Here is a 23797-nt window from a genome sequence, read left to right on the forward strand (position 1 = left end):
GGGCTCAGAATGGAGGCAGCACTGTTCGACTTTTTGAACGCAAAATTGGCTGGAATAAATGGTGGCACCATGTCGCGTTTGGAGACCCCCAGACATGCCTAAACAGTGGAAACCCCTCAATTCTAACTCCAATCCTAACCCCAACACACCCCTAACCCTAATCACAACCCTAATCATAACCCTAGCCACAACCCTAACCCCAACACACCCCTAACCCTAATCCCAACTCTAAGCCTAATCACAAACCTAACCCTAATCCCAACCCCAACCCACCCCTAACCCTAATCTTAACCCTAACCCTAACCCTAGCCCTAGCCCTAACCCTAGCTCTAACTCTAACCCTAACCCTAGCCCTATTTCTAACCCTAACCCTATTTCTAACCCTAATTGAAAAATAAAAATATTTTATTATTCGTCCCTATGGGGGGTGATAAGGGGGGCGGTGATTTACTTTTTTTTTATTTTGATCACTGTCAGAGTTTATCACAGTGATCAAAATAAAAAGAATGAATCTGCCGCCGGGAAATGCAGGCAGGCGCACTGCGCATGCGCCCGCCATTTTCCAAGATGGCGGCGCCCATGGACCGGGACAGCAGAACGGCCGGGGGGGTTAGTGAGTATCGTGGGGGGATCGGAAGGTGGGGAGGAGCGGAGGGAAGGGGGAGGGGGGCAGATTGTGACAGCAGCGGCCGATCGCCGCAGTCAGTCGTTGGCGGCGGCCGATCGGCGCGGTCAGTCGGAGGGGGTGTTAACTTAGTGTCTCCAGCCATGTCCGATGCTTTTTCAGCATCGGCCATGGCTGGATTGTAATAGTTCATCAAATTTCATTGATGAAATATTACTATCGCTCTGATTGGCTGTTTCACTTTCAACAGCCAATCAGAGCGATCGTAGCCACGGGGGCTAAGCCACCCCCCCTGTGGTGAAGCACAAAGGGTCCTGTCACTGCGGGTCGGGTTACCTTTCTGTGACCCCGGTCACCCGACCTTCAGTGGGGCTTTGAAATCATGACACAGCATATGCATCATGGGTTGGATTGGCACCGACTTTCATGACGCATGCGCTGTGTCACAGGTCGGGAAGGGGTTAAAGTAGTCTCTGGCCTCATATGTGAATTGTGAATCTCTCTTAATACAGTCTCCAAGTTATGTTGATGTCATCAGAGCTTAATCTTAAATGCAGGTGGTTGGATGACTGATGATGACTCCGAGGATTTAAAGAGTGCTTTTAAGATAGTATCAGGATAAACTTCAGCTGGAGGATTTTAAGCAACACTGGAGAAGGAGGTTGTGTTTCTTCTAGATTGACCTTCTTTCTTTGATGGTGTGTCACTTAATCTTAGAAGTATGGGCTGTTCTGATGTTACCACACTGCCATTCAAAGGAAGATTGCAATTCATTGGTTGTCCATCTAGGTATCTGTTGTTGTATTTTTGGTAGGCACCAACTGCATTATACTTTCTTGCAAACACAACATCGGCAACTCCAGAACTCAACAAGCAGGTGCGCTTCAAGGCACCACATACACAAAAAAGCTCCATGATATCTTCCTTGGTGACTCCTGGATGCAAATTATTAATGGTAATTTTTTGGCCTTCCAAAGAGTTAAAGACAGACTCTTTTGGAGTGGGCCCTACTGATGAACTAGCCTTCTTTGTGACAAGTGTTTGTGACAAGTTGGTTAGAGCTTTTGTGTGCAATAAAGGTGTCAAAGTCTCATGCTGAGTAGACATAGGAGCTGTGTATGCATCATTCTGTACTACTTTAGTAAGAGCTAAAGTTTGCCCAAGAAAAAATGAATTTCCAGACATTCACGGCCTGTTTTGTACATTGTTGGCAGTGGTGATCTTTTTCTTCTTGGTGGGAATGTAGGAAAGTTACAAATCGTCATCAATACCATCATCGTCCATATATTGTCAAGAGGAAATCTGTTGTTTCCCAGGGTCATGATTAACTATGTTTATTGGCATTCCTTTTATTGTGTTCGTTACTCCAGAAAAAATAGTTTTTGACTGTGACATTTGGATATTCTTATTAATATATATGGGTGAAGATGAAAAAGAACCCTGTACCACGGGTGTGTTGATAGTTACAGCTGGTGCACTCCTCTTTAAAATTAGTTTTTCAAGAGCATCCATCAGTTTGTTTGGTTTTCCTCCAACACTGATCTGCTGCTTTCTAGAATTAAGCATCTCACCAGCATTTTGAACGTTACCCATTGTACAGACACGTGCGTCTTTGGCAACCTATTTCTCATGGGCATCTTTTATGACAAGCTTCAGACGCGCATCCATTACACCGATCTTCTGACAGGCATCAAACACATTCTAGTAATTGGGGGTGGGTAAACGACTAATCATTGCAGCCTGGATCCTGGATCTCATACCTACCATAGTCCTCGCTATTATTAATCCTGTATGTTACCATTCCTGCCGTCACCATGCCCCTTTTGCTGATCACTTCATCCAACGACTCGTCCGCCATATTTCTGCTAAAAACCTGCACCAACTGTGTAGGAAACCATATTATTGCTTTCAAGAGTGTTTTTGATGCCTGCAAAAAAAAGTTTACGCACTATGTTGATGTGTACCCCCAGGGGGAAAGATTTGTCAGCCCATACTAAAATGTATGGGCATTACAAATATTGGAGACCAGCTGCTTTTTAATGGGAAAAAAATTTTATGAAATCCTCCTCCACATTTCTTCCAAGGGAGAGTGGGGTGCGTGTAAATTTGGGGCAGGCCTTGCATTCACTTCATGGGCAAACTGTATGGGTGTAAAAAAATAAGCATAATGGGAACTTTGGTTTCATTTGGTCATCCAGGACATCTGTGTTTTGGGTCATTGTGGTGCGTCCAAATTTGGAGCAGACCTTGCATTCGCTTCATGGGTAAATTTTATGGAAGTACAAAATTCATAATAATGTGAACTTTGGCTTCATGAAGCCATCCAGTACGTCAGTTCAAAGGGTTATTGGGGTGCATGTAACTTTGTGGCACGGCAGCCCTTGCATTCAATGCATAAGAAAACACTATGGGATACCCATTTTCTTATATTGGGAACATTTTTTCATGAACCCTCCTGTTTATCTCGTCAAAGGGATATTGGGGAGCGTCCTAATTTTTGGCAGCCCAGCCAGTCACTGCATAGGCAATATCAGTATAGGAGACCCACTGTTTAATAATGGCTTTAATAATATTAATGCTGCCTGATGGCCCTAAAAATGGTAGAAAAATGTTAAAATGGCATCTCCCTGTGAATGCATTTGTATTGGTTAAAAGCAATGCTACAGTCGAAAAATACATCAAAAACGCTACGTGTGAGCATACCCTAATTTTTTGGGGGGTCATTTCTTTTGCCTTACATACAAATTATTACCCTGGAAATGATGTTCCTTAACATATTTCCCAGGAAAATCCATTTTGGTTTTGTTTTTGTATGTTTTAGTGTGCGCGTGTAAAAGTGGCACAACACTCTGACATTATTCACAGTAGTCAGAAATGCTTCCAGAGGTCCTCCCCATGATGTTCCCGTGTCATTTGAGCACTGTTCCCATCAATTTCACACATTTTTAGACCCTAAAAGGAGCCCAGGGGGAATTGCGGCAAAAATGCTCAGTTTTCCCATAGACTCACATTGGGCTCATTGCTGGGGTTGAGTACCCGAGCATTCCAATTTGCTCACCCGAGCAACTAACACCCAGGCATTTTAGTGCTTGCGCATCACTAGTGGAAACCCTAGACAGTTTTAATGAATGGCACCACAAGCCCCTATGTTGAGTTCAACCAGACTTTTAAATAGGGGTATGCTGGTGTAGTAATTGTGTACATGTAAGTTATAGTCTTTTTTGTAAAAATTGATGTATTGGCTCCCAACATCCCCAGATAAGTAGGACATCCTGGTGAGTTTAATTGGCTATTTTTCTCCTCATAAATGTGAAAAGCTGATGTGTATCCTGTTGATTTCTCACACATGTTATAGTTTTATTCCGGACCTTTCTTTTTTATATGGAATAAATTGCTTGAGGTGTAGTCTTCCTATGAATTTTGCAAGGGACTCATCTATATAAATGTTTTGCGTTGACTTTTTTGCCAACTCTTTGATGATGGGTCTGATTTTATATATTTTATATTCTAGGACATTTCTGTGCAGGCATTGACTATTGTCATAAAAATACCAAAATTTCATAAGCATTTCATAACGAGCCCAAGGAAGACCTATAGAAAACATATGGGTGGCTTGAACCAGTAGGGATGGTGGTGGGAACAGTAAAACCGATTGCTCGTTTTAATAGCAAGCCCCATGACAAAGGTAAGCGCTACCATTTTTCTTCATTTCAGGAATAGGGATGAGCGAACATGCTCAGTGATCCTTAGATCACACTAGATTATCTGGGTGCTTGGATGTGCTCATTACATGGAGAACATTGGGCGGTGCTGGATGTAAAATTCAAATCCCCACCCCGCATGTTTGGAACCTGTTACACAGCCAATAAGCATGAAGAATTGCCGGTGTGTCACTGTAATGCCGTAGCCATCTTGGTTGTCGCAATAATGTGATTGGATGACCATTGGACATCATCAGGGATAATAAAAGGACAGGCACCACCCAACTCAGCACACTGAGACCATTGCCCAGCTCTGTGACAGTACATATTGGAGTGAGAGAGTGCTTGTCCAGGCCTGTGTGCACAGTATAACAAATCAGAGTCCTGTAGTTCTGATATTGCTGCTGAACCATCATACTAAAAGCCCTTCTAAGGGATAATCGTTTGCTTTGCTGTTTGTATCACATACATACTACATTTAGTGTAGGGAGGGAGAGTCACAGGAGCAGTGAGAGTGACTGATTACAGTCTGTATACAAGGATTAAGGTTGTGCAGTCCATTGACAAACATATAACTGCAGATTATTTTTTTCGGGGAGTGAGAAAATTGATTATATTTTGATCCATCGAGTATTACATGCTTTGTGTTAATTTTTTGCAGTATATTACACTCCAAAAAATCACTGAAAAATTTTCTTCTATTACATTTTTTTTACTGTATTCAACAAGTCAGTTATACAGTGTAAAGTGCTTAGTGGATGACAAAGATGGCAGAACCATGCAAGACTCTGGAGGGAGTGACCATTGCAATATTGAAGCCAGGGGAAGCTGACACAACAGCAGAGGTGGCAGAATCCTGTGGTCCAGGTACAGCCAATTTCATGGAACTACCAAGGCCTAAACTCATGCCACATCCTTTACCACTGGGGTTCTTGTGTACTGTGGACAGGAGAGCCAGGATCCAGGAACTGGTGAGTGGACAGACCGGCCTAGACTGAACGGAATAGACAATGAGGTGAGCCAGGACCAGATCTGGAGAAGTGTTATCCGGTTCAGTAGCCGCAAGGTATCGAGAGTTGGCATCCCGTGGGGTGGTTGCTACTTATGACATGCCAATGTAGATGAGGGTCCATTGAAGAGTTTGTGATCTGTCATCACATCTCGTTTATCAGGCAGTAGAGATGGAACACTTGCCTCAAAATTGAGTGTCAACATCGCTGGTATGCTATGGGTGTAATCCCAGAATGAGGGAAGCAGGTTGAACCCTTCTTGAGGATTGAACAGGCCTGGGAGAGACTCCTTTAATCAGTTTAAGACAGGGCTACTACCACTCCCGAGAGAGAATAATGTCTTTGGTATTCCCCACATCCTATGCTGAAACAACTTATGGTGCAGGTGGCACAGTGAGCTGTTGTCCATTTCTATATGATGGGGGCTCTGGCACAATTGGAAGCCAGGTCACTTACAGCCCAGGAACCTGGGAATCGTGCTCCAGGGAGCAGGTAGAGGCACTCCCCACAGCCTCATGAGGATGGAGAAGTAGAAGAGTATTACTGTACTGCCCTCCTCAGAAATTTCCACTCTTTGTATTTTGTGCAAAGCCCATATGAGTGTAGGAATATAGCAACTACACTTTCAAAATATTTCAATGAGTCCCACAAGTTGTTGCTTACTAAGGGTCTATGGATGACTGTCCTTAGATTTTTTTCCTGACTTTGCATTTTATGCAAAGCCTTTATGAGTGTAGAAATACATGAACTACACTTTCAAAATATTTACATAAAAAAAATCAGGATTCAATTAGTCATCCATACAGTTTAACGTGGCTATTGGTATATTCTGGTGGTATGTAAAGCTCCAAAAAAGTGTTAAAATATTTTGTTGGGTTAAATTTCTCACCCATAAACTATTCTGTATTCTGGGGTACATTTTTTGTGATATACACAGTAATATTGTTAGCATTTTTTGCTGGGTTCAATTTCTCACCCATACAATCACCCAATCACTATTTTGTCTTATGGGGTACATTTTATTAGCATATAACACTCAAAAAACTTTTGAATACATTTTAAAAAATGTATTGTTATTATATTGCTCATTCGTACAGTATTATGTGCTCTTGGGTACATTTCATTCGTATATAATCCTCAAAAGTGTTAAAAATGTATCGATATAATATAGCTTACCCATACAGTACTACATGTTCTTGGGTACATTTCGGTGGCAAATAACACTAAAAAAAAGTTCACATTTTTTACCTGATTCAGTTAGTCACCCACACAGTTTAACGTGCTTTGTGTAAAATTACAATGGGTTAAATTTTTTTACAAACCGCTAGTCCTGGTATAGTTAAAATATTTTTGTTTCAAAAATGCACAATTGTCACATATACTCTACAATTTGGTTTGTGTGAATTTTCCTTGGTTTGAAATAAAATCCAACATTGGCCTGGTGCAGGTGTAGAAATTTGGTTGTTCAAAAATTGACGTGAAATGTGTCTTTGTTGTAATCTCTACAGTCCTGGTGGGAGACGTTGTCACGTCGGTCTGGGCCAGATGGAAAAGACTTGAAAAGTGAATGATTCCATCAGAAAGAACGTCAGCGGTAAGTCACTATCTGTAACTGTGCTGTGATCTGTTATATGTTCTGTAGGACTGGTATTTACTAGTAATGGGCGAGCACTAAAATGCTGAGATGCTCGTTGTTTGAATCGAGCAAATTGGAATACTCGGGTACTCGGACAGAACAACGAGCCCAATGTAAGTCTATCGGACACCCAAGCATTTTTACCACGAACCCCCATGGGGGTCCTTTTATGGTCTAAAAACGTCTGAAAATGATAGAAACACTGCTCAAATGACACGGGGACATCATGGGGATCGCCCCTGGAAGCATTTCTGACTCCTAGTTCACAGCTTTAAACAATTTTTTCAGAGTTTCATGCCATTTTTACCGCTGCACTAAAAAACATACCAAAACGAAACCAAAACTAATTTTGCTGAGAAATATGTTAAGGTGCATCCTTTCCAGGTTAATGACTTGTATATAAGTCAAAATAAATAACCCCATGACAAAACGTTCCTCCACCACTTGGGCTACGTTCAGAAGCAATGTTTTTGAAGCGTTTTTCAACTTTAACATTGCTTTCAAGCAAAACAAATGCATTCTCTGGGAAATGTCATTGTAACTTTTACAAGATATGGACGATGATGGTATTGATGCAGACTTTGAAATTTACCACATCCACACCAAGAAGATGAAGATCACAGATGCAAAAAATGTGAAAAAAAGGCTGTGAATTTCTGGAAAATCATTTTCTCTTGGGCAAAGTTTCTCTTTTACTAAAGTGGTACCGAATGATGCATACACAGCTCTCATGTCTACTTAGCGGGGGATGATTGAAAGATGACGTATTCTGATTTGTCCATGTCCACATTTTGAAAGCGAGCAGAAAATAAGGATGATATAGCAGGAAGACATGTGATTTTGGTCTTTAAGGAGGTGATGTCAGGTACAGATAGGTAGATCTGTGTGTCATCGGCGTAGTGATGATACTGCAAACCGTGCCAAAGGTGTAGATGGAGAAGAGTAGGCGTCCTAGAACTGAGCCTTGGGAAACATCGAAAGACTGGTGTTGAGGTGATTAGGTGTTGTGGGAGAGGGAGACAATGAATGTCCACCTAACAGTCTTGTTGTTTTTTAAAGGCTCGGCCGATAACCCCAACAAGGCCATTTGCACCACCGGCCATGCGCACATCAACAGGGGTAGCAAAACTACCAGCCTTACCACCACCAGCATGATCAGGCACATGGCAGCAAAGCACCCAACTTTGCTGGTTGAACACCAGGCTCCATGAACAGTGTCTGCGTGTGATACCACTGATTTTTCTGCTGTTGTGCGTGCAAGAAAATCTCCTGTCCATGGTGCATGCAAAGATGCCTCCTGCCCTGCATCTGTAGATGCACACAAACTCAACTAGCACCATTACCAAGCACATCCGCGTCCTTGTCCCAACCCAGCGTTTAGTTGTCCATACCACAGTACTTGGAACACAAGCGGAAATACGCAGCCTACGGCACAGTACTAAATTCACACCTTTTTCATCTGTTTGCGCTCAAAATGTTGCATTTTAGGCTCGTGGTAGATGGAAGCTTTCCGCAACCTGATGGCAGTGACCATCACAAGGTACTCGGTCCCCACCCACCACAATTTCTCCATGTCTGCCATCATGACATTACACAAGCAAGTACGTGTCCCACTTTACTCAGGCCTTCAACAATGCTGTTACAGGGAAAGTGCACCTAACCACGGACACGTGGACAAGTCCTTGTGGGCAGGGACAGTATATTTTGCTGACAGCACACTGGATTAGCGTAGAAGAAGTCATGACCCAGTTGGAAATTGGGAGACCATGTCACAGATGTATGGATGAGACAGGTTGTGAAAGGCTTTGTATGTCATAGTTAGGGTTTTGAACTGTAGCCTATGGGCAATAGGAAAGCAGTGAAGGGCCTGGCAGAGAGGAGAGGAATAACAGAGGGACAGTTGGATTTAGGATAGATTTGAGTGGTGTAAGAGTGCTTGAGGGGAGGCCAGAAAGTAGAAGGTTGCAATAGTCGAGACGGGAGATCATGAGGACGTGCACAAACATTTTTGAGTTGTAGTTGGCAGGAGGAGGCAAGGGCTTGGATATGTAACTTGAAAGAGAGGGCAAAGTTTAGAATCATCCCAAGGCCACGAACATGCGGGACTATTTTTCCCGGTGTGCAGTCCCGGCATTACACAGGCACAAGTCCCACAACATTACTTGTGCCCTCCACAATGCTGTTACTTGGAAAGTCCACCTAACCACAAACACTTGTTCAAGTGCATGTGGTCAGGGATGGTACATCTCACTGAGGGCACACTGGGTTACCATAGTGGAAGTCGTGACCCACTCCGACCTTGGTATGATGCACGTCCTTTCAACCCCGAGTATTGCGGGCCCTACATCAATCAGGGTTGCCCCACCCAGTCTACAGCTCCTGCTTCTCCTCCTCTTCCTCCTGTTAGGCGTTGGGTTCCTGTCGCTGCACAGCAGGAATCCTGAGCCTTGCATTCGGCAGTCTCCCATTCCTCTCTGGCCGCAGAGGAGGCTGCTCAGCAGACTTGTCAATCCAGGCGCTCTGCTCAGACCAGCTTTGTGGGTTTGGTTAATGCTGCCACCTCTGGTCCAGCTATAGCAACGCATGCTGGTCAGCAGCGAGCTAATCCAGGGACTAAGTCCTCCTTTCGGTCCACTGTGCATGCCCGTGGGACGATCTGTCATTGGAGATCGGAGGTCACATGCTCAGGTCCTTCTCCAGCTCGGATTGGACCATCAGGAAGGTCCCGGAAGGACGCGGCTATAAAAGGTTAGCATGGCCGCCCGGCCATGCGCTAGTATAGACTGCTGTTGTGAATTCACTTTCTGGCCTACCTCTGGTTACCAGTGAAGGTAGTGGAGCTGGTTATATTGACAGAGGGTTCGCGAGTTCTCTTTCCGGGCTCCCTCTGGTGGTTACAGGAGGTAATGGAGCTGATCTAATTAACATAGGCCTGCCACCTGATAATGAGGAGGACGATTGGACATCTGAAGTTTTTGACTGGATTTAAGACAGCCAACTCCCTCTATCCCTGCTGGTGATTTTTTCCTTCCTCCTGAGGTCTTAGTTTCCCACTCAGTCCCTGCATGCTCAAGCTAAGTGTTCTTTTGCTATTGTTCACATTTGATTTGGTTTTGTCTATTCAGTTTTGTGTGGTCATCCTTTTGTTACTGCTTGTGCCAATTTGTTTTTGTCCCTTATTAGATTGGCCACTTTTTGCTCTGCTTTCAGAATATGCCAGAGTGCTTATATAGTGGGCGAAGTCGAGTGACTTCAGTATTTTTCTATCAGATGTGTTGGACATTTTTTGCAGGTTTTTTTGCGTGACTGCAGACAGTGTCTTTCCTTTCCTGTCCTGTCTAGTTAGTGTGGGCCCCATTGTTTGCTAAGCCTAATTTCCTACCTGCGTTTATGTTTTCATCTTGTCTCACTGACAATATATGTTTGGGGGCTGTCTATTCCTTTGGGGTCTGCTCTGGGGCAGTTTAGATTTCCCCTTTCTTGCTTTAGACTTATTTAGTTCTCTGGTTGTGTCGAGGCATCTAGAATCATCGTAGGTACGCTCCACGGCTACTGCTAGTTGTGTGGATAGGATCAGGGGTCTGCAATCTGCTTAGTTACCAACCTCTCTGGTTTTCTGTGGCTTAGCTTGGTCTTGATTTCCTCCTCGGTGACCCAATCATAACAGACTGCATTACCAGACTATGAGGAGTGAGTGTTGTATGCATGTATGAATGTCTCTGGAGAATGACTCATTAAGAAACCCCCCTTGGTACACATGTGTTGTGCAGCCTAGCCTGTTAATCACCCAGGCTTAGGTGTAGGTAGAGGCAGAGTCTGAGACAGGCATCAGTGTCCACTGGTGGCTCTGCACACCATGGTGCACGTGCTCGACACTCCACCATAGTCAGTGTCTATAGCAGCATCCGCAGGTGCGACGCCATGTGCTCAGAAGGTATAGAGGGACTCTGAACCCATGTCCTTGGGGCAGAGTTCTGTGACTGCATTCTGTGCTCTCCGTTGCCGAGCTCTGTGAGCTAAACAGGCTCCGTCATTTACGTTCTGCAGTAATGCAGCTCTGTGAAGTAACAGAGTCCGCTCCTGTTCACACCGGATGACGTTAACCTGCGTGTGACCTTCTTGTATACCGCTATATACATCCACCATTACTAAGCAGCAGTTTACAACCTCTGCACGGTGGACCTCGGGCAGCGAACACACCTTACTATCATTTATTATTAGGTGTGTTCCGCCAGCCCTAACATTATACTAGCGCCAGGGTCTGGCTAGTAATGGCGGACGAACAGTGACTGCAGCGGGACATCCAGCAGCTGGAGGGCAGGTTGGCGGCTCTGGAGCGCTCAACCTCAGCTGTGGATCTTTCCGCGGTCGCTGCTCAGGCAGCCACGGAGGCTGTCTCCCGTGTGTCCACTGCCATCCCTGCCTCGACTTTATCCCACCTCCCGCTGCCCGAGAAGTTCTCAGACGATAGTGCTTCTTGTAGGGGACTCATCAGCCAATGTACCATACAGCTAAAGCTGCTGGCTGCACGATTCCCCTCCGAGCGGGCCAAAGTGGGATTTGTTATTTCCCTCCTGTCGGGCTGGGCTCTGGAGTGGGCCACACCACTGTGGGAGCGTGGTGATCTTGCGGTGCAGAGTGCCTCGCAGTTCTTGGGTACTCTGAAACAGATCTTCTTGGGACCGCGAGTCAGCCATGATACCGCGCTCCAGCTGCTGGCATTATCTCAGGGCTCGTCTCTGGTCATCCATTATGCCATCCAGTTACGGCCGCTGGCTTCAGAACTGGAGTGGTCAGATAAGACCCTCATTCCAGTGTTCTGGAGAGGTCTGGCTGGCCATGTAAAAGACGCTCTGGCCACCAGGGAGATTCCCGCCACACTGGAGTAACTTATCACCATCTCCACCCGCATAGACCTTCGTGTTTTGGAGCGAAGGTTGGAGCGGTCCCAGTGTAGGCAGAGGTTTAGGCTGGCACCCAGCTTTGTTAAACCTCTGGAACCTCCCGATCAGGTGTCCAAGCTCCATGAGCCCATGGGGGATACTCGCACGGGATCCAGGTCCTGGTCCGTGCGAGTACCCGTGGTTTGTCACAGTTGCCAGCAGTCTGGTCACCCAGCCAACAGGTACCCACAGCAACTAGGAAAACGCTTGCATCTAGTGGCTGTTGGAGGACACCTACCAGACACTGCAACATTTTCCTCCAAGCTGACCTTTGAGGGGTCGCTTGAGTTTGGCTCCTCCACTCTGGCGGTGGAGGTTTGCGTGGACTCTGGGGCGGAGGGCAATTTCATGTCGTCTGCCTTCGCCCAACAGCACGCAATTTCTCTAGTTTTACTACCTCAGCCAGTCACCATCAGAGTGGTGAATGGAGCCACTTTACCCTCTCAAATTACCCATCAGACCGCCCCGTTGATACTCTCGGTGTCTCCGTATCATCAGGAGACGATATTTTTCCTCATCATGCTGAGGGTATTGATCAGGTCCTTTTAGGGGTTCCCTGGTTACGGTTCCACTCTCCCCATATAGAGTGGTCCTCAGGGAGGATTCTCGATTGGGTAAGGCCAGTGAGGGTAGATGTCAGAGGGAGTGCGTTCAGGTTGCTTCCACCGAAGTCCCCGCAGATCTTTCCTCTCTCCTCAAACACTATCAACAGTATGCAAACATGTTCTCCAAGAGGGCGGCGGAGACCCTTCCGCCCCATCGCCCTTACAACTGTCCTATTGACCTCTTATAAAACAACTAACCAAAGGATGGTGAGAGAAAACCTGGACAGAGCAAACCGTGAGCCAAGGTAAAATGTGTGGTAAAAAATAAATAAAAAACAAATAATATTATAAAAATAGCCTTAATTAATCACAATGGCACAACAATCAAAATATCTTATAGGTACATTTATACATAATAGGAAAGCAACAAACTGCTTTACTGTATTAAATAAAAAGAATCATACCAAAGACATTAATTATATATATATGGTAGATTCAATAATGCTGAAAAATACCTATATCACCCAAGCCTGTAGCAAGTAAATATATAGATATAAACACCAATGGTTTGGCAGTGGGCAAAAAAAGTGCATGAAAGTGCTAAGCACACTATAATCAGTGTGCTGTTGAGCAAAGATAATATAACCACAATTAGCAATATATAAAAACTAAAATTTAATAGTGTCTGTGCAAACTTGTTAATAAAGAATTATTAATATAACACAAGAAAAAAATGTGCACGCATGGATTGAGAAAGAGATTCTGCTCAAAAAAATCAATGGTGATAATATACCTACAATACTAATAGCTGTGCAAATTTTCTGAAAAAAGGTGTAGGCTTAATTGGCAAGAAAACACAAAAACTATGTGTGAATGTGAACTAAAATAATCCTAATAATGAGGCTGCCAACGGTGATATATAATAAGAATTTACCTGCAATACCAGGACAGGGGAGGTGAAGTGGTGTGCCTGAAAGACACGCCCCAACGTGCGTTTTGGATTTCTCCTTCGTCAGGGGGATGGTAGAGACACAGTGAGAGGGGTTATTTATAGTTTATCACACCCGGGGTGAGAGATATTGCGGCGCGTACACAGCCAGAGTAAATCAGGGAGCGGCGCGGCAAGCGATGTCACAGGAGACATCACTGCTGCACAACCAGCCAAAACTTTGAGCTGCTCACACGCACATCTAACCACCCAGGAGAGCTAATGGAATATAAACCGCAACATGTGAACCTAATTGTACATAGAAATGCCGATGCCTGTATAAAAATATAAGTGTGCATAACCCACTGCCAAATAGAATTGTGGGACACAAATAATTAAAAACAACACTATAGTATATGTGTACATTATTATTATTATTATTATTTATTTATATAGCACCATTGATTCCATGGTGCTGTACATGAGAAGGGGTTACATACAAATTACAGATATCACTTACAGTGAACAAACTAACAATGACAGACTGATACAGAGTGGAGAGAGGACCCTGCCCTTTTGGGCTTACATGCTACAGGATGGTGGGGAAGGAGACAGTAGGTTGGTGGGTTGCAGCAGTTCCGGTGTTGGTTGAGGTGATATCACTGGTAGTGGTGAGAGAGAAGGAGGTAGCGGGGTCATTGCAGGCTGTAGGCTTTCTTGAAGAGGTGGGTTTTCAGGTTCCGTCTGAAGGATCCAAATGTGGTTGATAGTCGGATTTGTTGGGGCAAAGAATTCCAGAGAATAGGGGCTATTCGGGAGAAGTCTTGGAGGCTGTTGGGTGAGGAGCGAATAAGTGTGGAGGAGAAAAGGAGGTCTTGGGAGGACCGGAGATTACGTGAGGGAAGGTATCGGGAGATTAGTTCAGAGACATATGGGGGAGACAGGTTATAGATGGCCTTGTAGGTCAGAATTAGTAATTTGAACTGGATACGCTGAGGGAATGGGAGCCAGTGAAGAGATTTGCAGAGGGGAGAAGCAGAGGAGTAGCGAGGAGAGAGATGAATTAGTCAGGCGGCAGAGTTAAGGATGGACTGGAGAGGTGCGAGGGTGTTAGCAGGGAGACCACAGAAAAGGATGTTGCAGTAGTCGAGGAGGAAGATGATGAGGGCATGCACAAGCATTTTAGTAGATTGAGGGTTGAGGAAAGGACGGATTCTGGAAATATTTTTGAGCTGGAGGCGACAGGAGGTAGAAAGAGCTTGGATGTGCGGTTTGAAGGACAGGGCAGAGTCAAAGGTTACTCCGAGGCAGCGGACTTCTGGTACTGGGGAAAGTGTGATGTCATTAATTGTTATAGCTTGGTCGGGTAAAGAAGATCTGTGAGATGGAGGAAAGATGATGAGTTCAGAATTGTCTACATTGAGTTTGAGGAAGCGAGAGGAGAAGGAGGATATGGCTGATAGACACTCTGGGATTCTGGACAGCAGAGAGGTGACGTCTGGGCCAGAGAGGTAGATCTGAGTGCCATCAGCATAAAGGTGGTACTGGAATCCGTGGGACTTTATGAGTTGCCCCAGACAAAGTGTATAGATTGAGAAGAGTAGGGGTCCTAAAACAGAGCCTTGGGGGACTCCAACAGAGAGAGGGTGGGATGAGGAGGTGGTGTGGGAGTGGGAGACGCTGAATGTGCAGTTGGAAAGGTATGAGGAGATCCAGGATAGGGCAAGGCCTTTGATGCCAAAAGAGGAGAGGATCTGTAGTAGGAGGCAGTGGTCAACTGTGTCAAATGCAGCGGACAGGTCTAGAAGCAGGAGTATAGAGTATTGTCCATTTGATTTGGCTGTAAGTAGGTCGTTAGTAATTTTGGTCAGGGCTGTCTCAGTGGAGTGATGGGGGCGGAAAGCAGATTGTAGATTGTCAAAGAGCGAGTTAGATGATAGGTGGGAGGAAAGTTCAGCGTGGACATGCTGTTCCAGGAGTTTGGAAGCGAATGGGAGCATCGATATTGGGCGATAGCTGGACATAGCGGTTGGGTCCAGGGTTGGCTTTTTAAGGATAGGCGTGATTCTGGCATGCTTGAAAGCAGAAGGGAAGGTACCGGACGTTAGTGATAGGTTGAAGAGGTGGGTTAGGGATGGGATAAGTGTGGTGGTGAGGTTGGGGAGGAGGTGGGATGGGATGGGGTTAAGTGCACAGGTTGTGAGGTGCGATTTGGAGAATAGTTACAAAACTGCAAATATGCATAACCCACTACCAGATAAAATTGTGGGACATGGACAATTAATTACAGCATAGAAAAGCTATAATATATATTATAAACAGTCCTTTAGATATAGAATGCCAGGATATAAAATATTGTGTTATTACCAAAAGAAAGGTAAAACACCAACAAGCAATAGCAGCATAAAAATACACTGATACATATAGTAGCAATTTATATATGATAATAATATACAAAAATTCATAAACATGAAAAACTATAATGTGGAATACAATATTAAAAACACAAGTATATAATATATCAAGCAAAAATAATTCTGCTATAGTAATATACATGGGCATATATCATGATAGTATATATAGACACATAGACATTAAAAAAAGTTATACATTTATAAAGCAAGCAATGTTTTTCTTCTTCTCTTGTGCCTCCAAAAAATGACTTTTTGAAAAAGATTCCAATATGTCCACAAGAAACAATTCCACAAAAAACTGAGAAAGATAAAATAAAATTAAAACGTACACTAAAATCCTAAAAATTCATAAAAAAGATGCAAAAGAAAGACTCTCATTAAGACCCAATGGTGACACCGTACGTAGTGTCCAAATCCATTGGGTCTCAAGTTGGGCTAGTTTTTTACTTATTTTTCCACCCCTAATATTGCTATGAATCTTATCAATTCCAGAAACCTTTAACAAAGTATGATCACAATTGTGATAAAGTTGAAAATGTTTAGGCAGTGTTTTCAAAGATGAAACATCCTCTGTATCTTTAGCTGCTTTTATGCCTAACACGTGCTCACGAACCCTCACCTTAAATAGCCGGGTGGTGAGACCCACATAGATGAGGGAACATGGGCATGTGGCATAATAAATAACCGCCATAGAGGAGCACGTATTATGTTTAATAATGCTATATATACGGGATTTATTAGAATTGGTAAAGGAATTGGTTCTAGCAATATTGGGGCATGCTACACATGATCCGCAGGGTTTACAACCTGCATTCAAAATTGGTTTAGGCAAAGAATTGGTATCATTAAAATTGACCTGTTCTTGTACATAGTGGCTTTTAACTAGCTTATCACCCAAATTGGGGGATCTCCTAAAGGTAATACTAGGACGATCACTGATGTATTTAGATAAAATTGGGTCAGATTTCAATATTGGCCAAAATTTATCTAAATAAAGCCTAAGATGTTCATGTTGTCCATGAAATTGCGTAATAAAACGGACAACATCATTGGAACTATGGGTATTTGTGCTATATAATGCACAATGACGTTGTAAATGTCTGGCCCTATTAAATGCTCTTATTATTGAGCGCTTGCTATATCCACATTCCATAAACCTATCCCTCAAAATATCAGCTTGTTTGTAAAAGTCCTCTTCGGTGGAACAAATGCGTCTATGACGTAAGAATTGTCCAATCGGAATTGAATGGATGAGTGTTTTAGGATGAGAAGATGATGCGTGGAGCAAAGTATTAGCTGAAGTGTGCTTCCTGAATAAATCAGTCTGCAAACAATCATCAACATCCCTCATGATACGAACATCCAGAAACTCAATGGTCTCTCTATGGCATTGGTATGTAAAATGCATATTGATAGAGTTGGAATTTAATGCAGAAATAAAATTAGACAAAGCAATGGCAGAATCCTGCCAAATGAAAAACACATCATCTATGTAGCACGTCCAAAATGGGACGTGCTCCAGATTATCAAAATGACCTGATACGAAGAGGTCCCTCTCCCACAGACCCAGGAACAGGTTGGCATATGAAGGCGCAAATGAAGCACCCATCGCTGTTCCCTGGGTCTGTAGGAAGAAGGACCCCTTAAACACAAAACAATTATGGGATAAAGCAAATTCCAGTAAATTAGTGAAAAAAATTATAAAGGCTCTAGAAAATGATGAGTGCTGCAAAAAATAATTAACCACTGCAATTCCGTCAATATGTCTAATATTTGTATATAGAGACTCCACGTCACAGGTGACTAAAATGGAGTCTCTTTCAATTTGCATGCCATCAATATTTTTCAGGAAATCACTGGTGTCCCTAGTGTACGAAGGGAGGGACATGACGAATGGTTGCAGAATTAAGTCAATATATTTATTTACATTTTCCAGGAAGTTACCTTTACCAGAGATAAAGGGCCTTCCGGGTGGAACCTCAGCATTCTTGTGAATTTTTAGTAAAAGATAGAGGGTGGAAATGGTGGGTTCATGAATCTGAAGTGACAAAAAGAGATCATTAGAAATGATACCCTCATCTTTAGCCTCCCGTAGAAGTGTTTTTAATTCTAAGTCAAACTTAGACAGAGGGTTAAATGTTAGTTTTTTGTAGCAAGCTATATCATTAAGCTGTCTATACACTTCAGATTCATACATGGCTTTTGGCCAAACCACCACATTCCCACCCTTGTCTGCTGGTTAAAATACAATGTCCTGAAGATTAGATAATCTTCTAAGACCCACCATTTCTTCATTAGTTAAATTTTTCTCTTGAGGGTATAAAGGATTTTTTTCTAATTCCTTGCTCACAGTTCTCACAAAGGTATCAATACTGGAGCAAGAAGATAAGGGAGGAAATTTGGTAGAGGGTTTTTTAATTATCCCAGGAACCTCACCTTCATTAATGCCAGTATGTTCTCTTGCCAGTTGTTCTAGATCGGCTAATGCCTCTTGTTCCGCCTCTGTTGGAAAACATAAAGACGATTTTTCATCATGGAAAATGCGCTTAAACAATAACTTTCTAGCAAAAAGGTGTAAATCTTTAATTGCTGTAAAATGATCAAAATTAGCGGTGGGGCAAAACGTAAGGCCTCTACTCAAAATATTAATTTCCATGGATGAAAAGACGTGTTTACTGAGGTTAATTACCTTTGGTTGATTTCAGAACGTTTCAGAGGAAAAATTCCTTTTATTGGGAAGGAAGCGCAAATTCCTTTTTCTCTTAGGAGTGACCATCGAGGATATAGAGGCGGATGAAGAGGCAAAGGAGGCATCACTGACAGATGTATTGGAAGCAACTGAAATAGAACGTTCCCTGTTCTGATTATTATTAATCTGTTTTTTCCAACGGTATATCTTGCCTGTGGATAGATCGTTCTGGTCTCTTACCAATTTAATTGTATGCTTATGTTGAATGTCTTTAACCAATACTTGAAAATCCTTATCCAATGATTCATTAAGATTTTTAAATTGATCCAATGTCAGATTAGCCTTAACTTTACTAAAAAGTTTGTCTAACTCCTAATCCACATTAATAATGGATTTGGCAGTAAGACCAACAAGGAGTTCCATAAGTTTCCAAGATGTTTCTTTACACACTTTTTCCCATGTTGTCACAAATTCCTCATCCTCAACAAGAAATTATGGGGTTACTCGAACCCTCAGTCCTCTTGGTATAAGATGTTACTGAATATAATTTTCTAAAAATGCTTTTGTCCACCAGATACAAGTTCTTTTAAATAGCAATTTTTTAATAGATTTAGATAGAGAGTCTAACGTTAAACCATCAGGGGTAATATTTATTGTACCCAGGTTACCAAATACATTGCTCACTTGGCCCTGCCAGGATAACTCTCTGGTCTTAAAATCCATCCCAGAGAGAAGAAAGGCCTGTGCAAAACACAGAAATAATACAATTAAAAAGAGGAGCACAGAAATAAAATACAATGACTAATTTGTATGTATGTAGCCGAAGTGCCCACTCCCAAATATTGGATGGCAGACCATCCGGTATCAAATAAAACAACTAACCAAAGGATGGTGAGAGAAAACCTGGACAGAGCAAACCATGAGCCAAGATAAAATGTGTGGTAAAAAATAAATAGAAAACAAATAATATTATAAAAATAGCCTTTATTAATCACAATGGTGCAACAATCAAAATATCTTATAGGTACATTTATACATAATAGGTAAGCAACAAACCGCTTTACTGTATTAAAAAAAAGAATCATACCAAAGACATTAATTATACATATATGGTAGATTCAATAATGCTGAAAAATACCTATATCACCCAAGCCTGTAGCAAGTAAATATATAGATATTAGAGTTGAGCGACTTTTGGTTTTTTAGGTTCGAGTTTCGTTTCATGAAACCCGACTTTTCCAAAAGTCGGGTCGAGCAAAATTGGCCGACTATAGGGAAAAGTCGGGGTCATCCCGAAACACGAAACCCAATGTAAGTCAATGGAGAATTAAAGTCGGCAGTGAGAGGAGGACAGGAAACACACCAACAGTGCCCATTTCAATGCCAAAAGCATAAATTCTTGTTACTGAAGCTTGTCAACCTTAATTAACTTCATAATACTAGTTATGCACTGAAAAATGGGGGTTATTTGGCTACAGTTGTGGGGGGGGAGGGCTGGCTCCAGGTTTTCGTGGGCCCAGGGCCAAAGAGCGCCCCTTTAACACATACCACAACTCATGATGCTCCGATACGGCAGAGAAATAGCAGTATAGTACAATGAAAAATACTTCACTTCTTACATCTCATGACTGATATCCATTTTAAATTCTCCAATACCACCAAAAACGGACAGTATATAACTCCATACAGTATTATGGCCAGCGCTTAGTGCGCTATACAGAGTAATGAGGCCCATATATTTCTCCATACGGAATCATTATTCCCATATTATGTTTCAAATCGTATATGATGAACTCCACACAATGCTACAGTATATGTTGGTCCCAATGGATGAAGCTCCACTGTCTTATGGGCCCAAATAATGCTCCATATATAATGGGCCCTATTTCTACTGCTCTAGAGTATAATGGGCCCTGTAAATGCTGCTCCAGTGTCTGATGTCCACCTTTGGAATGCTCCAGTGTATGGTGGGCCCCATATATCATTCACCAGAGTATAGTGCTCCCCAAAAATTGCTGTCCCAACATTGAAAACAATTACATAAGTCTCCTTGCTAGGGAATCCCTGCACTACTCTGAACTCCTTGTCGTCCCCATCTTCCATCTCACTGCACTTGGCTGTTTTGGCCCTCCCACCGGCAGAGACACTTTTGCGTACTATGCGGTGCCCTGTTCCAGCGCCATCGCCCATGAGTATGCCCCCCCACCTGCTCAAGGAACCTGCACTTTCACCTGCACCTTCCTCTTTGTCACCGTGTAAGGTGGTATAGTATGCGGGAAGGGGAACCTGAGTTTCCTCTGGGTCAGATTCTGGCTGTGTAGAGTTCGAGGGGAATGTAGTGGTCTGGGTCAATGTACTAGCAGCATCATCCAGCAGTGGCTGGGCCTCAGTGCACTTGTGGCGTCCCCAAGAGTACGGTCGCCACTGTGGCATTGCCTTCCTCCTAGGGAGTGTGTTGTCAAGCTTGGGAGCAACGAAGGATCTCTCTAGCAGTGAAACCAACACACAGCACATTTCCCACTCCAGGCCAGCAGGGAGACCTCTGAACCTGACTGCTGAGGAGCTGCTCTCTGTGGTCGGGAGGAGGTAAGTTAGGGCACTCTGTGCAGGGAAGGGGAAGTGTGTGGACGTGAGAAGGGGAGCTGGAGGATGAGCAGAGTTAAGGCTCACTCCTAGCTGGAGCACATGGTCTGGATTCCGGTCTCCGAGTTTGTAGGGACACTGATGTTCCTGCAGCAGAAACCGGGGGAAGTAGCAGCTATAAATGCTCTGTACCCAACTAAGGCTCCGAGGCCCTAGCATCGACGTGTGTGAGGCAGAAGGAAAAGGCTACAGCTGTCACTGGTTCACTGAAATGCCTCCTGTCTAACAGATGTTCCTCAGACTTTACTTGTATGGCAATACAAGTAAAGTCTGAGGAACATCTGTTAGACAGGAGGCATTTCAGTGAACCACGGTCTTGTGAGTGCTTCCCCCACAAGCGCTAGAAAGGAGACGTTCAGGAAGGTACATGTTGGCGGAGTGTTGGAAGGGAGCTTTCCATTCTGGTCCCGGAGGTTGGCAGAGGTCCTGACCCAGAGGACACAGCACGGAGGCAGGCATCTGTGTAACCTGCAGACTGTGAGTAAAGCTTTGGAACTGCACGCTCTGGTGTCCTACAGTTATTCCAGCACCGCTTCATCTGGGTACCAGCACCTACACCGCCTGTGCCTTTCCCCTATCACTACATCTACACTTCCCTGGGACTCCAGCTCCAACTGTGGGGAGCTTCACCATCTTTGCTGCACAACACCATCAGTCCCAGAGGATCTGCATGCAGCGTTGGCCTAACATCTATGTTGCCGAACACCACAGGTGGCGTCAAACTATCTATATAAACTCTTTACCATTATACCACGCCATTTACATGGGCGCCCAGGGCCACCGTCCGGGTCACCGCTGCTGTTCACATCCCACTGACACCGGCCCGGTACCGGGTACCCCACAGCCCTGGGAGGGCGACCCATATGCCGACTGCTGATCGGGTGGCGTTATTCCCATGAACCTCCAAACAGCGTCCCTGAAGGCAAAGTTTTTGGTTTCCAGGGGCAGTATGATTGCAAAGCTGAACCTTAAAGGAATGTCCAAAAGGGCACCACCAGGAGTGGAGCCTGTGGCTTAATTGGACTGCACCTGGGAAACCACTACCATACAAGCTACAGAAAAGATGGACAGATTGCAAGCTTTGTCGATTCTGTGTGTGGTGTGGTATGTCCGTTTGTAGTTGTGCTAGCGATTTCTCAGCTTTATTCCGTTAACGACCGAGACTCCGGGATGGCCCCGCGGTACGTGTCAAGCTTACTAGAGGGATTACCGAGGCTGTGGCACGTTAGATCGAGCAATAACAGGTCTAGCATTCCAGTACATGTCCGGGGCTGCATGCACGCTACACTGAAAGGACCAGCTTTTGCCGCTTACAGGTGCAGATAACCTGCTGAACTCCGTTGTGATGGGGATCTGGGATTCAGATTATTCCCCACGAACGATGATTTCCCAGTAAGTTCAGGTCAACTGCAATTCCGGAATTAGGCCTAACCGTCATTCCTGAAAAAATTACGTGTCCGAACAACAGGTGCTGTAGCTTGCTTAACAGCTCGGCAGCCGTTCTCAGGCCCAGTATGGATTCAACAACATTGTAGAAAGTTGATAAAGGGTACAGTTTCACCGGATAACATGTATATATGTAGCCTAGTTTACACATTAAAAATATATGTCTATAGATCAGGAGGCAGACTCAGATGTTCTCAGGCCCAGTATGGATTTGACCAGATTATACAAAGTTGAGAAAGGGTACTTTATCACTGGATAGCAGGTATATATAGCATAGTTTAAACATGTAAAATCTCTGTGTTCTCAGTATGGATTACACAGCAATCTAAAAAGTGGAAAAAAGGAAATGCATTTGAGGCATACACAACTATATACTTTTGGTGTTATTTTTAAATCTTCATATATATTTCTGTCTCAGTAATACAGTCCAGCCTCTCCGCAATTGGAAATGAGATGCATACAATTAGTGACATAAAGGCTATTGATTGCAGAAATCTAGGAATTATTATTCACGGGAAAAACTTCCGTCACAATTCTCATAGGCGATGCTGACCCTCAATTATTTTGTGTGTTGAGACAGTGAAAACATTTTTTTGTGAATAAAGTCTTGCTGTATCGCACTTCCGTTGATTCCATCACTGTTACTCATCTCAATCCAATTTTTATCACAGGGAACGATGTAAACATGGTGCTCACTGGCTATCATGATCTGTCAGGTAACTTTGGAGTGCAAAAGACAGAAGCCACAGGCCGTAGGCGATTCTATTTGATTGGCATGAGAGGGCACATTTTGAAATATGCGCCGGAATGTCACACGTTTGTGAGTAGGAAAACTGTGAAAGCTGATGATAAACCACCACTGCATGTAATTGTGAGTCGACGTCCATAAGAAATGGAAGCCACTGATCATCTGGAGCTAGAGCCCGGCCAGCAGGACAGGGCATAGCAACATCTTAACCATCATCTTTCAGTTCAATCAATTTGTAGTGGCAGTCCCAGTGAAGGATTTGACAGCCCAGACTACACAGCGGAGGAGAAGGGAGAGGTAAACATTGCAAATGCTGGGGCCCTGCCCAAGCAAGGGGGGCACACTCGTGGGCGTCGGTACTGGCACTGGACCCCTCATAGTATGGCGGTGTGTCTGACGGCGGGTGTGCACCACCACTGTCAGAGACACTTGATTGCACTATGAGGGACCCTATGCCAGTGCCCGCACC

The 23797-nt window shown here is 43.9% G+C and overlaps 1 pseudogene; it reads right to left on the bottom strand.

Moving 5' to 3' along the window:
- Positions 1-1159: 1159 nt before the first annotated feature.
- On the bottom strand, positions 1160-2483 carry LOC141082713 (polymerase delta-interacting protein 3 pseudogene; annotated as a pseudogene).
- Between the last annotated feature and the right edge of the window lie 21314 nt (positions 2484-23797).

Source organism: Dendrobates tinctorius, unplaced genomic scaffold (assembly GCF_039654945.1).
Source record: "Dendrobates tinctorius isolate UK_male_01 unplaced genomic scaffold, ASM3965494v1 ptg000019l, whole genome shotgun sequence".
In the NCBI taxonomy this organism is placed as follows: domain Eukaryota; kingdom Metazoa; phylum Chordata; class Amphibia; order Anura; family Dendrobatidae; genus Dendrobates; species Dendrobates tinctorius.